Below are 18,033 nucleotides of genomic sequence, written 5' to 3' on the forward strand. Positions count from 1 at the left end.
CTTTAACTGATTTGCATCAAAGCAAATACACCCCCCCCCCTCCCCACCCGCGAACATCTTGAGGAAAATTACATATTTATTCGAGAGGCGCAGAACTGATAGGATACTTAACCCTCCAGCACTCGTGTGAATGGCTCCCCGAATGAGCAGCCGCTGGTGCTGGAAGAAGATTTCGCCAGAATTTCGGAAGGTGTTGCACAAAATACAACGGCCCGAGTGCCGGAGGGTTAAGCAGTACAAATCAGCATATACTCAACTTAGGGAAATGCCCAACATGTGCACGATCTGGAGGGGAAAAGATGTTCGATATAACTCTCTGCTCCGACAGTACTACGCATGAGTTGGCAAACTGGTTCGTACCGAACGAGCTCAAACCATCGTTATCCGATCATAGATACATCCTCTGCAATCATTCAAACGTCTTGTTAGATATTGTCGCATATTGTAATCCCAACTCTACGAACTTTACGAAGAGGGTTGGGCGACTAGATTTCATGGGTATTTTCTAACGATTTAATCTCCAAGTGGACTTGGATGAGGTCGTGGATAAAACAAACTCACTCATAGTAGCAGTATACCAGGAGGCTTGCACGCTTCGAGTTAAGCGTGCTTCTAGTGAAACTCCTTGGTGAAATGCCGCACTAGCTAGATGTAAAAAATTGTGTAGAAAAGCATGGAATCGTAGACGCAGAGACGGGTCGAAGACATTTAAGTTGACTCACAAAACTTATAGAAATGTTCAGGGGCGGATACAGAAAAAAATTTCGGGAGGGGTCCGAATTTTCGATTTTAAAATTAAGATTGCACAATTTGTAATATGTAATAATCTTATTTAATGGATATCAGTTTTGCTGGTCAATTTTTTTTTTGAATGATTATGAAAATAATATAAAATTTAAACTCATTTAAAATTTCTCAACAAATAAAACAATTTCGGAGGGGGCCCGGACCCCCAGAACCCTCCCCCTGGATCCGCCACTGGAAATGTTCGGTCCTGCTGGGGAGGGTCTTAACTGGTTTGGTCTCCCCAACATAGAACGTATCTTGATTCCAGTAGTAGTACGGGGGGTCTTATGGTTTTGAAACACCATCCGGGTAAATATTATGCGTGGTGACTAATCCTCGTGCGCCACAATAACCATTCCAGGGATATTTTTAATGAGACCATCCTATTTACACAGATACATAACTTGAACACTTATTCCGAATCTAAATCTACATTGAACGAATATAATAAAAATAGAGGTGAGGCGGTTACCTCCCTTGGCCTTCGATATAATACTGACTCGAAACTTAATACAATCGGCGATCTGATGAACATCAAGACAAAACGTATCAGTGTTGATTACAGTATTAGTGAAGCTACATATCCTAAGGCTGTGAATAAACTCCGTGCTATTGTATGTCTACCGTCCGCTTCAGGACTGTAGTGTTGTATCGACTGTACTCTCCAACAGGTCCTCTTAGCGAAATAAGGCTTGTTCGCGACAAAATCAAGGCACCTAAAACATATATGTTGATCTCTTAAAAATGAAATATTTCTCACAGATGTGGACGTATATCTGTTCCATTTAAAAATACATAATTTGTTAATAATGCAAAACACCACTGGCTTAGTGAGAAGACGCCAAAACAGAAAGAATACACAATCACTGCACTAAAATCGTTTCTGTAAACAAATCTTTCTGGTAGATATTCTGGGGTACCGTGGCTGTTAGCACGCAATGTTTACTGATTCATGCAGTGTGGGTAGACTTCCCTATCATTAATCTCTATCTATCATTAATTACTTTGTTACCTCATTTCATTACATATCATTATAGACGAATTTCGCGCTAAATCGTATTCAGAATTGGCCCCACTTGAGACATTTTGACTCCATTACGAACACGATACACGCAATGCTCAGCAACCGACATCTGTGTTCATCGTTGTGACATGTAGGGATTAAGAAATTGAATGTTTATCAAGCTGGTGTGCTGTCATGACTTTCACGGTACCTTGTCGCCGATGGCTTGTCGAGGAAACTTAACGAACTTGGATTTCCATCATATGATTATCATATAACGTTCACCGGCATTCGCATTAACACTGAATTGATGCCGCAAGCCTTATGTGCTGTTGAGCAATTGTGTCCTCATGTTGGACTATCAGTTAATCCAAATAAAACATCACTGCTACTTTTTACGCACTTTTTCGGGGCTTTGACTCTGAAATTGTCACAGATCAATTTAAGTATGTTGGAGTAATTTTTGGCTCTATGTTCAATTGGTCTGCTCTCATGCAATTTAGAATCAAAAGAGCTGGAATGACCTTCGGCCAATGCAGACGAGTGGAAACCCAACAACCTACAGTGATCCTAGACATCAATTGCTAGACAAATACTGACATATTGGGGCCTTGTGTGACAGCAGAATTAAAAAGTCACGATAATTCAGTCAAAGAGATTTGTCCTAATGGCAATGACAGGTGCTTGCACGGCAATGCCTACTCTCTTGTACATACCATCTCGAGTCTACTGGGCTCTAAAACAGTACCCCGATAGATCGAACCACTAGCCACACGATATTGAGGCCACAAATGGTAATTTGGGATGAGTATAATTACTCCCAGTGGCCTTACACTCACATATAAATACTTTTTTTAAACTTTCAATGTGAGAATTTCATTTTCGTGAGGAATGGCTGTCATACTGTATGTAGCGCCAACTAGAAGAATAGCTAGTTTGTAACACTGACAGTTCTTTGTTGGAAGGCTGAGTTGGTGTTGGTGTCTTCTTTCGTGAAATGAGATAAAACCTATATTATTCACTGCACCGGATTGCAAGCTGAAAATCTTCGCGATTCTGTGTCGCGTACAATCGGCACTTCAAATTTATTTTTGCTCTGACCAAAACACTTATCTTTCGATCTGTTTTTCCGTTGGATACCAACAAAAAATCTTAAGTAAGGTATTTACACTTACGTCCAAACTTAAAAAGATGAATTTATTATAGTAATCGCATGTCAAACTCAACTCGAAGAACTCAGCATTTCAAACGCAATCTACTTTTGATGGGGAACCTGACATACCGGTATTACTGGAAATGAACTAGCGGACGAGTTAGCAAGAGCAGGCGCTACAACTGACTTCGTTGGTCCCAAACCATTATTACCACTATCTATTAGTTGGATAAAGCATAATATTTGCTCTTGAGCAGCGCCCGAACATGCCAACTACTGGCGTAGTTTGCAAACTTGCATTCAAACAAAAAAATTTATGCCGGTTGTGAGTCCAAAAATGTTAAAGAATTTGCTAAATTGTTCCATACATACTCGAGTGAAGCATTCTATTCACAAACAAATTATTGCGAACTCAATTATCACATGACTAATATTCAGCGTGCTGAGTATTATTTGTGTGACCCTTGTGAACCTCATTACAGAATTTGATATGTAACTGCCCTGCAGTAATGCGATAGCGTATCTTAAAAGTTGGTTCTCTATATATAGACTTACATGTATACAGGGAGCTAAAACTTAAGGTTGGACAGAGAATGGGCAAAAATCGAAAACGAAAAAAGCAGTTTTTTTCACACCGTGTGTTAGATCTTCATAAAAATCAATCAGCTTATGTAGAATGTTGTTACAGTACTGCTGATTGATTTTTATGAAGATCTAACACATGGTGTGGAAAAACCGTTTCTGTTCAACTTTAAGGATGTGTTTTCATATCTAACCCAGTGCAATAAAGAGCTATGGACTTTATCAGTAGGATTCATTATCCCTTCTGGAGTGAAGAGTTGTTTACTGTTTTGTGTTGTGATTGTATTGCGTTGTCATTTTTCATCTTCAACCTTTCCCTTTCCATGAGGAAAATAATGAGAAAATCATTGGAGCCGCGTAATTGATCGCGTTAAAAAGAATGTTGTGAAATTTTTTTCGTGCAATCTGGATGATTCATTGTTGCTTATAGAGAATCACAATTAAATTACGAAAATGGCGATTTTCTTTAATAATTGTTTTTACCGAATCAGTTTGCAAAATAAATCGAAAACTACTGCACTCCTTGATTGCACTTACTTAGCCAAAATCCACGGCCAAAATTATTTTGCACGTTTTAAACCGTTATTAAAAATTGTAGAGAAGTAAAAAAGATTTTTGATGGGTTTGGACATTTATAAGTGAATAATAACCGTATTAACTCTCCTAACGTGCAATAAAATGTGCCTAGATTTTCTTTGGGGAAATCAGTTCTTTGGTAAGTTCTCCTCTCAACTGCCGATCTCATTTTCGACAACCATCGTAGTAAATTGCTCCAGTATTTGACAACGAGATCTCCAAGTCTATTTTTTTCAGTGTAAGAGAGGGAAAACATCCATAGAAAAGTTTTGTTCAAATCGGCGATGGTCATGGTTTATGGTCGACCGCTTTCTCATGAAATTCCTCTTAAGGTAATTCATCAAAAATAATTTGATTAAAATATTTAAAATATTTGTTCAATTTATTACAAACAAAAAGGGTCATGGCAAATGTTGGCTATTACAGTCGCATCTCTCCTAGTATTGATCAATAGATAGTAAAAAAATGTTCTAATACTCATCGAAACTGATCCTTACGCACTAGAGTCAAACAAAACACTCCATTTTGATCATTTTATTTTACTTTTTGAAAATCAGTACGCCGTCTTAACACACTTACGAAGCTTTTTTTGTCAAACAGTGTAATTCTGTATTCCGGATCTAATGAAATTAAATTAGCTTTGGCGGGATTTACCTTCAGAAATATTTAGTGATTCCTCAAGTCTAACGAGATTAGATGGCAAATTGTATGAGGATCTGTAATAAATCCTCAATTCCACACACATTCATTTGTACTATTCTAGTATAAGCAAACAAATGTTAGATCATTCCGTAAGAATTCATTTAGCTCATAGAATTATTCAAATAATACACTTACAAAAATAGCCAGCCTGGTTGATCGCACAATCTGAATTAGAGTATACAGGAGGTGTCTTCTATATTTCCGAATTAGGCACACCCTGCTACATATTTGGCGTAGACGAGTTATCGAAAGGACATTTTTGACAAATATTTATTGAATATTTTCAGAGTTCATTCGTGGTCGCAGTTCATCGAAGAAGGACGTTCAAAATTGTTTGTTGTTCCGAAAAATTATATTTTATATTGGATGTGAGAATTGATTGTGAAAAATTGTACTTATGGGTCATTCCACGTCAGATTTACAACCAATAGTTCAATTACTTCCAAATTTTTTCTTGCGTTATTTGGCTAAAAATAATTGGAACGTATTTTGTGTTATGGAAAAATATGATTTGTTACATGACATGAGTTTTTGAACTTTGGAAGTTTAAAAAATTTTAACATTTTTCAATCACAGATAACTCGGAAAGTATTCGATGTATGAAGAAAATAAATAAAAAAGTTTTGATTGTAGGTATCCTATGTATTCTGCAAATTTTTATAAACAAATTGATTTTTTAAAGGTTGACCAAATGCTTTTTCTTAATTTTTCCATTAAATGTAAAAAAGATCATTCTGAAATTTGAACTCAATTTTTTCAATGTAATTATAAATATTTTCAAAAAAATGAAAAAAAGAAATAATGTTTTTTGAAAAAATATTTAATTGGTTTCTAAGAATTGCAGAACACGGGTATCACATTAAATAGTTTCCGAGTTATCAGTGATTGAGAAATGTTCAATTTTATAAACTTCAAAAGTTCAAAAACTCATAACTTGAAAAAAAATCATATTCAGTGGTAACAAAAAAATACGTGTCAATAAATTTTAGATAAAGAGTGCAAAAAAATATTAGCAAGGAATTAAAATTTTGGTTATAAAACTGACGTGGAATGACCCCTATACTCATATTGAGACACATCAATATCAAAATACTGATATTGCAAAAACATTCGGCCGACAAAAAAAATTGCTGTCATTAGATCCCAAATATCTTACCAACCGCTTAAAAATAGGTTTCTGTTCATTGATCGAAACGAATACTTTTAAAAAAATCCAGTGTAATACATGTCGTGAAAAATGACGAATAGGTGAACATGGGGAGACTTGACCGAGCGCAAAATTCTATTTTTGGCTATGGCGTCTTCTATTCGATTCTCAAATTTTTTTCAAAAATATTTGTGTACTTGTTTCGATCCCTTAAGGTAATCTTAATAGTTTGTAATGAAATATTGATTCCGTACAGAAAATATTACGTGATTAATAAATTTGCATTAAATTATGTAATTTTTATCAAACTTTGTATGGACATATCTACTCGACTACTAATTACTATTAATGTACTAATATACCACCTTAATCCTTGTGAAGCAGTGAAATGATTTTACATAAATTGGTGGATTGGAATAGTTATTACTAGAATTTGCATGACATTGAACGCAATAACTAATGTTGGGGAAACTTGACCAAGATTTTTTGGGGAGACTTGACCAAGTGGCAATTAGCTGAAGAAAGATACAAAATTCCTGATATTTATTATGCCATAAAAAATCCACCTCAGTCATAAGTCTTTATATTTTAGTATTAGTAAACAAAGTTAGCAATAGTAGGACTGATTTTGTGACGTGTGAACATGCAATGCAAGCAGTACAGTTAATCCTTAAAAAAATACATTACAAAATCGAAATTTATCAAATGCAACCCTTTTATATTATTCACTGCTACCTAAAGATTTCGACAATATGGAAAAAAATAATTACATTATGTTTTATGCCATTAGTTTTTGTTATGATTTTTCAAAATTCTCCTGATCAAGTCTCCCCACGCCTTGGTCAAGTCTCCCCGCAGTGGGGAGATTTGACAAAAAAACTATCACAGAAAAACTTTTGTAACTTTTCAAAAATTAAATTAAAAATTCTACAAAAAATCATGAAGACGCACAATAACTTTGCACATTATATCTCAATGACTTTTGAGGGATTGAAGGCTTTTTTAGAGATTTATGCAGTTTTAGCTGAAAACCTGGTCAAGTCTCTCCGTGTTCCCCTACTTGAATCTACGAAAATGAAGGGCAGTAGTCTGTGTGTGGGTTCACTAAGCAAAACAAAGCAAGCGCGCCGCTAGTTGTGCGTAGAACAATTCATTCTAGATTATACACAATTTTTAGGATCAGAACTCCGTGGATAAATTAAGAAAACGTAGACGGGCTTTTCTCCACCACGATAATGCAAGCTCCACACATCTAACGAGTGATTTTTTTAGTTGAACGTTTTGATAGATCCTCCACCGTACATGTACTTCTGACTAGGAATCCAAAAAATTCCTTTTATCCCCAGAAATCAAAAATTAATGGCGGGATCAATGTTTTTCAACACAAGCGGTCAACAGCTTTAAAATGCATATGTTTTACTCCAGTAGGAATTAAGAAAGTGCCTTGAAAATTGTTTCAAAAGCATACAGAAAATGGAAGACCGTTTTTAAATACAAATGGATTACAACAATCACCACAAATAAACCAACCTCAAGACTAAAATTAAAAAAAAAAAACGATGTAATAATTTTAAAATACGGTATTTGTGACTGACTAGTTGAAATACGATGACTAAACACAACTATCAACCGAGAACTGGAACTTCAATTGCACACCCTAGGTCATCAATTTCCTTACGAAGCCCAATCATACAATATATTTATAACTCCAGTCTCCACAATAACCCCTTCCGTTCGGCAATCGAATTCGCGAATCAACCCTTGCGTGTTTCCATGTTGCCCGCCTTCGACCTCATCCGCTAGGGTTCACTATTTAGTATCATATTTCACACATAGCGCTCGCTAGCAGCTTCGTGAGCTCATCGATTAAACAATAATTATAAATATCACGTTATCCTTCCATAAGTTTTTTTCCCTATTCATGATTGATCACAACTCGTCGACTGTTTCTGGTGTTCATGCCTGCAGCTCACTCCTCCGGTGTACGGCACACGTTGTCACCGCTATCGATTCCAAGCCCGACACGACCTACGGCCGGTCAGGATTAGCGCTAATATCTATGGAATGAGCTGAGCGGTGTGGCGCCAGAACACGCGTTCGTTCTTCATGTCCTTCCTAAACCAGTGAGCGCAAAATAACAACAAGCGACGCCATGCGACGACGTCCCATGCATCCTGCACCGCGACTCACTAAAAATTGTACCAGATTTAATTGGCAGAATATCGACTCGGATACTGCCTAGGGAATAACTACTTCACTCACGAGTTGATACGGATCAGCAGCACACACATAAAAAAACACCATTCTAGCTGCTACAGGTGAGATAATGTAATACATTCACCCGGTAGCAGCAAGATTTATGCACTCTCACGAAACCACCGCCACCCCAACCGTGGGCGCGCTGCTAGTGAGCTTTTCCGCCCAGCCAAAGCAGTTTGGCACCATTTCCCTGTGATTACCTTTTCGCGATGCTGACACCACACACTTTCCGCACACGAGGATAAATAAACACGCTTTGCTTTGCCTCTCGTGAGGACGTTTTTTTTCAACCAGAACAGGAAACTTCACAGCACGCGATAACACGCCGTTGTAGAGCTGAGATTAGGACCTAATTTTCCACCCTCAAAGCACAGAATACCTAATGTATAAAGCTTTTACACTGCCACCATACTGGTTTTGCGGGTCGACCGGTACCGAACGATACGAATTCAACTCAGAGACTAAAAATAAAGAACATTCAATTCAATCAGACAGCCAGGCCTACCCGTTTGTGTTACTCTGATAGTAGCAACTGGAGATGCGAGAAGTGGCCGAGAGCGGGAGTAAACTTCACCGTTGCGCCTGCTGGAGAGAGTATGTAAGTGAACTTTCCGCGTGTTCAGTACCTGTACGTGCGACCCAACGCACATACCAGCTCATTGAAACATGCAGCTTGCTGTCTTATCCCTCAACCCGTAAAATAGCGTTCACAACAACCTGCCATCCGTCCCCATCACTGCTGGGTGAGAGTGAAAAGAGCGAGCAGCTTGTAATGTACAGCTTACTCGAAAAGTTCACTCCAGCGTCCACATGTTCGTATTAGTGTTGCTAAGTTTGAGAGCTGGAAAGCCAACATACAAGCTCGGTTACACATACACACATCAAGCGAACAATTTTAGATTTTTTTGTGTTACTATTAAAGCACTGAAACACAAAGAATTTCCACCCTATGGGAAACACACCTGGTTGCGATCTACTTTTGCCAGCTAAATCAGCAAAGCTGCTATCCACTTCCTGTGAAGAATGCACTTCGTAAACCAACTTGTCAGGTATACCACAACTTGCGACGAAACCACCGGGAGTCCGAACCGTATCAACCTGCTAGCTGAAAGCGAAACGTCACACAACGGAGAAAAAACGGAAGCTACTCTGCTCAACTGAAGGTTTCGGTGGTCCTGCGAGCTTCCGTTTGTATGTGTGTTTGACGGTGGTAGGATAAAACAAACCATAAAGCTCCGACCGATTGACACCCAGCGAGAGAGGAGATGCAACATGGCGGAGAATGCGCAATACGATCTCTGCTTATGCACAATACAGTCCATTCGGGCTAGGCTACACCAGCAGCAAGCAGCAAACCCCCGGTCCGGACTGAGGAAAAGCGTGGAAAGCGCAAACATTTTCCAAGTGGCAATGAAGGCCTTTTCAAAGTTTGGTTGATTGGAAAGCTATGCGGGGAAAGCTTCCGCTTAATGAAAAGCGCAATGACGAGATGGCCGTTCGGAGGAACGTGTTTTGTGTGATGGTGACGCGTGGTACTTCAGAGAGATTTATCAAATACTGGTTCGTTTTCCGTACAGAAAGCGTCAGAAGCAGTTCGAGTTTTGGAAGCGAAAATTTTCAAAATAAAATAATGATTAATTAGATGGTTACAACATTGTAGAACCTCGAAATTTAAAAGAATCGATTATTTTGCATTTTTGCAAAGTATAATCTTTCAAAAATATTCTACTCTGAAAAATTCAAACAAATCGGACTATTATTTATCGAGATAACTTTGAAGGAAACCGTTTTCTACACAAAACCATATCTTCGCAGTTGATGACAATAAAATGCCAATTTTTTAAATCACAAATATACACAGGCTCGTTCCAAATCATGGAAAAAAGTACATTGTTAAAATTTGAACAAAATCGATGAACCCTGATCTATCTCCCAAAACAAGCTTAAACATTTTTGGCCAGAATGTATGGAGAAATACTCGCAGTTAACAGAATCGCCGCTAGAGGTCGCTGTAAACATCCGAACACGACCCTAGGAAAGAATTAAGCTTTTAAAGATATTACGCATAACTTTGTCGTGAAATTGCAGGACAAACGAACCGTTGATCGTGTAAAGTTGGATACTACTGCTTAACATTTGCAAAGGGTGCATTCCGCTTATGTATGTGAAGCACATGCAGGGGTAGGGCAAATTTAGGAAAACGCATATATCTCTGAAACAACGAAAGATATAAAATTATGATGTTCCACAAAGTTGTGGAGGGATAAATGGACTTCCAGTTTTTACTTGAAAGCTTCAGAATTTCTCCGCATGGTTACGGTAGCAATTTAAAAGAAATGTAGGGGAACAAGGGGAGACTTGACCAAGCGCAAAATTCTATTATTAGCTATGACGTGTTCTATTAGGTTCCTAAAAAAATTTCAAAAATATTTTTATACTTGTTTCCACCCCGTAAAGTAATTTTGAAAGTTTGAAATGAGAAATACTTTCCTTATAGAAAATATTCCGTATTTAATAAATTTGTGTTAAATGGTGTAATTTTTTTTATCAAACTTTGTATGGACATATCTACTCGACTAATAATTACTTTTTAATTACTCATATATCACCTTATTCCTTATAAAATTCTGAAATAGTTTTACATAAATCGGAGCATTGGAATAGATATTACTAACATTTGCACGACATTTTACACAACTAATGTTAGGGAGACTTGACCAAGATTTTATAGGGAGACTTGACCAAGTGGAAATAAGCTGAATAAAGATTCAAAATTTCTGATAGTTACTATGCTGTGGTTCCCTTCTGTTAATGTTAAACAAGATCACAAAAAATCCCACCTCAAATATCAGTCTATATCTTGTAGTACTAGTAAACAAAGTTAGCAGTAATATGGCTGATTTCGTGACGTGTGAACAAGCAATGTATGCAGTACAGTTAATCCTTAAAAGGAAATGAATCAAAAAATCGAAATTTATGAAATGCAAACCTTTTATATTTTTACTGATACTTAAGGATCTCGACAATATGTAAAAATAAGAAGACAGCATGTTTTATGTCTTAATTTATTGTATTGATTTTACAAAATTCTCTTGGTGGTGGTGGGGAGACTTGACCAAAAAAAACTAATCTCTGAAAAACTTTTATAACTTTGGAAAAAGTAAACCAAAAATTCTGTATTGCCAGGAGATTTAAAAAATACGATTTTTCTAAGCTAATTTCATCATTTAGCTACTGTTTCTACTTTTCTTCGACATTTTTCGATAGAGCTGAACTTTTTTTTCACTTTATGTACGTAAAATAACATTTTTTATAAAATTAAATTAATACGACCACTCGTTCCATTCAAATACTTTTACTTTTACTAGGATATCTGTATAAAAAGCTAACCACATGACTAAATTCACTATCAAGGAAGACCGATAGTTTCAAACGAGGAAGTATTTTCATACTAATCAATTAAATTTTTTTCTAAAATTTAAAGGTTGAATTTAAATGTTGCTATATTTAGAAAGTTGAGCTCTGTCTGTTTATGTAATAAAAGAAAAAAATATATGTGTATAGTTCGACTGTGACGGTTTACTGTAATGTTATATTTGTAATTTTGGTTGTTTTAAATTATATTGCATTCCATCAATTACCACAGAATTTATTAGATTTAGACAGATGTACCATCGAACAACAAATCAACCAGTTAGCTGCAAACATCGTTCAGACAAAGAACGAACTATCGCGTTAGTACAACAATATTTTAAATATCGAACATCAGACTAATAACGACAATAAATTAAGTTTTCCCTGAATATCGTGTCAGTCAGCACCGAATCGTCGGATAAAAATTGAAATGCGTTCTACTCATTCTTTCAAGACTGACCAAGCTGTCAAAATTAAATAAAAATTACAGTGAAAAAAATATTCTTCATTTAATTATGCAATCGACAGTTATTGACGTCATGTTAACCCTCCGGCACTCGCGCGAATGGCTCCCCAAATGAGCAGCCGGCGCTGGTGCTTGAAGAAGATTTCGCTAGAGTTTCGGAAGGTGGTGCACAAAATACAACGGCGCAAGTGCCGGAGGGTTAGAAAGGGCAGCTGTTGGTGACGCTTCGTTGATGACTTATCTAGAAAAATATCAATGAGTGCTCTTTATAAAACAGCCAGAAAAATCCGGGAAGAATTCTCAAATCGTTGAGTTTTTAATTTTGTCAGAAAAGTTTGTCCAGATTCTGATCATACACAAAATATCATTCAGAGTTTCCAACAATAATGCTCCTGGTTCGTACAGAATTCAAATAATTTATTTCATGGAAATGTTGACTTTTCTCGGTGAAAAAAAAAGAAAAGTCAACAAATCCATGAATTAAATATGTTGCGGTGACCATAAAATCTTATAGAATTAAATTCAGCTTGGTGTAAAATCTGCTTGAGACGCTTGTAGAATTTATTGAACCGCTTTCTTGAGCAGAATATTGTCTCCTGTAACTGGAGAGAAGTGAAATTTATCACCATTCCAAAGCAGAAAAACAGTCCCCCACCACAACTCGTATCGTCCAATTGCAAATGCAAATGTCGGAGAAAATTATCCAACGAAGTCTCGACAACTGGGTTGCGGTGAAAGGGTTGTTATCAGGAACTCAGTTTGCAGAGGTGACGCGTCGGTACGTTCAACCTGTTCATTGAACAGGTAAGCAAAATCTGACGACCCGAATTTTCAGTTAAAATAAACAGCAGCAGAACGCAAATTAATTTAAATGAAAGTAACAATCTTCAAACCTTGAAGTTCAACAATTTGATCCGAACGATAAACCAACCTAGCTTGCCGTGCGGGTAAATTAAAAAAATCTGTCTTCCTATGACTGGTTTAACCTCAAACATGCACGTATCTCGTACTCTCACTGAATGCTCTGGATAGAGCAGCTGCATGAGCGACGTCTGGAACAGCAGCGTGAGTGTCATGGGCGCCAGGTTTCTGTATTTCCTTTTGCACCGGTTCAAATTAAATATTGAACAAATACATTAGTGCGATATCCATATTGGCGTCAAAGTTGTGTGTAAACGAGAGCGATTTAAAATTTTTGAGAGCGTGTCGCCGTACGTTCATAACAGTCGGTCGAACGCTTATTTTTTGGTAGCCTGAAGAAATGTTGCTGTACTTGGGGCATATTGGTTTTAGGCGCGTATGTATTCCGTTGGTTCAACGATAATAATGAACCGTCTACTTTTGCTTCAAAGAAATTGTTTGCTCTTTGCATTAACGTGTTGATAACTTGTCTACTGAGAGTGTAAAATGGACATAAATTCAAATCAGGGGTTGTTCGAATGATTTCCCGTTCTATTGTAATAATGAACGGGTTGATATTGAATATCTCATGCCTACGATATTTTACGAGAAAAATATTTTTCTGGATTCAATGAATTGCATGAGGCACATTCAAATTTCTATCCCATTTGAAAGAATTGAGGGTTGACTTTAAACCGGTCGACAAATCTTTCAATCATTGTTACACAGAACGACGATTATTTATTGGTGTGTAGAACATAAGATTCTACATTTCAAGTTTATTCATAAGTATTTATAAGTATTCAATGACAGAGTTACAAATATTCGAATTTGTTGAATAAAAATTTATCATATTCAATCGCTTTCATTTTCAATATTCAGGGACAGGTTTTCATTCGTCTCCGATTATTGCACGAAGTAAATGTGCAGCAACGAATCAAACTCGTCAAAGTAGTTCGTGGCACAATGTAAGCAATGATAATTATTATTTTACATGCTTTACTAACATTTGAAAACATTTACCTATATAATAAATGAATTGTACTATTGTACGATATTCAACTGAATGAAATACATGAATTTTCGAATGAATATTTTTTCTATTCACCACGAGTCACATCAGGTTCATTTTCAGTCGTCCAAAAAGAGTTTCGATAATTTTAACTCTATTCAATGATTTTTTATACATGATTGTTTTACTTAAACTTTAGTTCGAAAATCTTTTTAAATTCTTCACATCTCGGATATGTTAAATACTTTTTACTCTTTTAAGCATTCTACCAGACGATTATTTAACAATTTACCGGTGGGTTTTGACAATAAATTTGTTTTGCTCAGCTCTTGCGAACAGAAAAACCCGTCGACTAACATCTTTCATTGGCCCTATGATGTTGGATGGAATCAACGATTTTGTCGGACGTCGAATCCACCCGAGTAACATCAGAAGAGATATTCGAAAAATAATCAGCTGATCTAAAAACGTACCATGGAGTCGAATTAGAATTAGAGATTACTGTGACGTTTTGAGGGCCTTTGTGGTATATTGAACAGGTTGACGGTGGAACCACGCGTCGCCTCTGACCAAACTGACAGTTTGGTTGTCGCAAAAGAAAAGGAACGAAACGCTTCTCTCATTAGAAATCCGACTCATTTACGTAAGAAAAGACGAAATCGCGTCGGTGTTCTTAGACATAAAATGGTCATTCGACTCAGTTTCCATTGCTGTTCTTTGGAGAAGCTACGTCAATGTGGGCTTGCACAAATAATGAATTACTATTTATTCATTTTATTAATTTTTGGTATCGTATTTTGGCTGCATTCAGAAGAAGCGACATGGGCCTTTCAAAATTTCCACATTCCATAAATTTTTTACGTGCATGATATTGATAACAACCTGCAGCTAATGGCGTGATTTCTGTTACAGGACCCAAAGCTATAAAGTTGCAAAAACCATTGTAAGATAGCTTGGAAAATCTATCAACTTGGGTTTTGAAGATGAGCACGGATTTCGCTACGGAGAAGTCATAATTTATGGTTTTTTCGAGGAAGCGTGATCTAGCTCAGTTTCAGTTGGTCGGTAGAAGGTCGATCAACCAAAATAACTTAGGGTTTGGTTCGACTCTAAAAGTACATGGCGAGGCCACAGTAGCTATCTGATAAAAAGCCAAGAAAGGATAAATTTTCTTTGAAAAAAATATGTGCATATTTTTTAACACAGGTAGGACGTATCTGGTTTAAGAGATTGGAATGGTAGTCAGTTTGTTGGTAGAAGATCACTACCATTCCAAAGTATTGAATTAGATTGAGCAGTTTGAAAGGTATGTGTGATACCAGATACGGTAAAAAATTCACAGCTTTCAAATGACCTTTGCCTAGCACAAAAATATCAGCCCCATACTCATATAACTGATGTCAGTTGAGTTGGGTTCACAGCGCATAGTAGGTCTCGAGGCGACCAACGAGCACCGACGGGTAACATCATACACTACGTTTCTGCGGCGATAGCAATGAAAAGCGCCAATTTCTCGAGTGATCGAGTTGTGCTATATTGTGACAACGAAAAAACAGACAACAAACCAACTTGCTATAGGCAAAAAAGCTTATAATAAGCCAGTCTCTGATGACATACGTAATTCCTATGCAGATCAACTAGGTTCTTGACTTGGGAGCAAAAATGTTCCTATCATAGTTTTTTTCTGCTTTGTTGGTTTGTGTTTTCAAGATTATTGAACAAATTTCCTTTTGAGATTTCCACTAGTTTTGGAAAGTATGCCGAAATGTATTGATGGATTATGCAAGAAGAATATTTTTTTCGTCTAGTCGCCTGTCAACAAAAACATTGTTTGATATAAACTGACTCTAAATTGGTAATGAAACCAACTTTTATTTATTGTTTTTCCCAAATAAAGGAGTAAAATTGTGAACACTTTGTGTTCGAATACCATCATTTGTAAACTGATATTACTGCTACCGCATGGAGAAGTATAACAATGGACATAGTGAGCTATAACGCATAATTTTATGAATCAGTTATGATTCATTTTTATATGAAATCTTTTGTGCACATTTGTAACAAGTCATGCATATTTTATCACCAATACACACTTATGACACGTATGCGACCAACATTGGTTTACATTAGCAAAAACTGTCAATATATTCAACCGATATTCGCATAAATTGAGAGATTACTACAGAAAAGATAGTAACATCGATTGCCTTCTCCGAAAAGCTTCTAGCATTTATAAATTTCAAGATATTCAATTTGAAAATTTTAAAAATCATTTTTCTCGAAAAGCGCTAAAGGGCGCTAGTCATAAGATAAAACAACAGCGACGATGTAACAGAACATTTTTTGATTGACCCATTTCCAAGTTATAGGCAATACCAGATATTACGAAAAAACCACTAATCGGCATTCGAATAATCCTAATGGATTTTCAGGATGTACACCATAACTCAAAATTTCCTGGCCCAATCATTCTGAAATTTCTCACGATTCTTTCAACGAAAATCGAACTTTTGGTGTCAAAGTGCTAGGGAAAATTAAAAAATCGAGCAAAATCTTAAAGCTCCTGCAGCTGCCTGAGCAATGATGCGAAGAAGAACCAAATGATTGGTCCAGTAAATTTTGAGTTCTGATATATACCACAAACAAGTGCCTCGACGAGGTGCCTCCGGAGATTCACTGCCACTCGCGCAATTTTCAGAAATTTTCCATGAAAATTTCATCGTTCTTAGTTCAAGCAACTCAGACTATGGTATTGATAATATCACGTGAGCTATTGTACATCTGGATGATTTATTTCATATACTATGAATTTTTGTGCTTGGTTCTTTTATTTGCACACGGACTATATCACTCTCGGAATTGTGCATTGATCCATTCATGCCTCTCGAACTGGTACCTGACATACAGTTACGATTTAACATTCACGCTTGTGGAATAGCTCACAAAACCATAAAATACGTTTCCGTTTTCTTGTAGTTGTTCATAAAATTTGCATGCTCCTAATAGTTTCACGGGAACAATTTCACAAAACTCAGAACATTTGTGGAATCGTGTATGCTTCGTGAACTGATTCTTGATTCATAGTATTTCATTCATGATCTTACTTGCGTGCTTGAGAACACGTTCACAAATTTAGCTGATATCCCTAATCATTTTCACTGTCATGCAACTCTGATCATGGTCTTGAAACTTTCACGAGAACAATTTCGAAAATTTCGAAAATATTCATTGATTTATTTTTGTTTCGCTACTAGCGACGAGCAGCCAACCTATGAAAACTATTAGGACCTGAAACATCGTTATTCATACATTAAACATTATAAATTCATGTTCGTATAACAATTCATAAAACCATAAGATACCTCCGATCGCTTACTCTACTCATGTTCCAGTTCTGATCATCATGTTCACACCAAAAAAATCTGAATTTTATCGTTGACGTAATTGCAAACATGACACAATTCAACAAACCGTAATTTACGAAATGACAGAACATTACGGTGTTCCATTTAGTTTTACATGAAACATATACTTTACATGCGCAATGACTTAAAATTACACTTCCTACCATTCAGAACAAACGCTGTATGCGGAGTAAAATTACATGATTTACGAAATTAAACGTCATGTAAAATTAAAATCAAACGTAAAACTAAGTCATTTTTGATGCTCGTATATGTCATGGTCAGGAGACGTAAATTTACACTATTTTTTCTAGGTGTGTTACTCAACTAAAAAAATCCGATAGTAACATCAATACAAAAATGTGGAATTCATGAACATGAATCACATTACTCCGCGTGTTAAATTCGATATCAACCTAACGATTAACGTATTGCGATAACGCATAAAGAAATTACGTGGCTTATCTCTCGAAATCATGAAGATGAATCATATTGCTCCAGGTGAAAACTTCAAGAGAGAACTCATAAATTAAATAACATGATAAGATAACCCAAAGAAAAATTACGAAAACCATGACTCAGCTCCTGGAATCACGAATCAAATTACTCTGCCAGAAAAATTCGACAAT

At 36.5% G+C, this 18,033-nt stretch overlaps 2 protein-coding genes across 10 annotated transcripts in view; both read right to left on the reverse strand.

Moving 5' to 3' along the window:
• Window positions 1–9,339, reverse strand: part of LOC131689409 (neuronal calcium sensor 2) — a 303,694-nt gene extending 294,355 nt beyond the window's left edge. For 3 of the 7 annotated variants that reach the window (XM_058974477.1, XM_058974472.1, XM_058974474.1), the window contains exon 1: window positions 8,409–8,669. The gene's annotated coding sequence lies outside the window, so the exon portion shown is untranslated. Of the gene's footprint in view, window positions 1–8,211; window positions 8,341–8,408; window positions 8,670–9,170 lie in introns of those variants that run through there. The other 4 variants (XM_058974478.1, XM_058974473.1, XM_058974475.1 and 1 more) reach the window with 4 other exon arrangements.
• The window catches only part of LOC131689408 (neurocalcin homolog), a 490,006-nt gene that overhangs the window by 345,695 nt on the left and 126,278 nt on the right, over window positions 1–18,033 (reverse strand). The window lies entirely within an intron of this gene.

Source organism: Topomyia yanbarensis, chromosome 3 (genome assembly GCF_030247195.1).
Source record: "Topomyia yanbarensis strain Yona2022 chromosome 3, ASM3024719v1, whole genome shotgun sequence".
NCBI classification, from domain to species: Eukaryota; Metazoa; Arthropoda; class Insecta; order Diptera; family Culicidae; genus Topomyia; species Topomyia yanbarensis.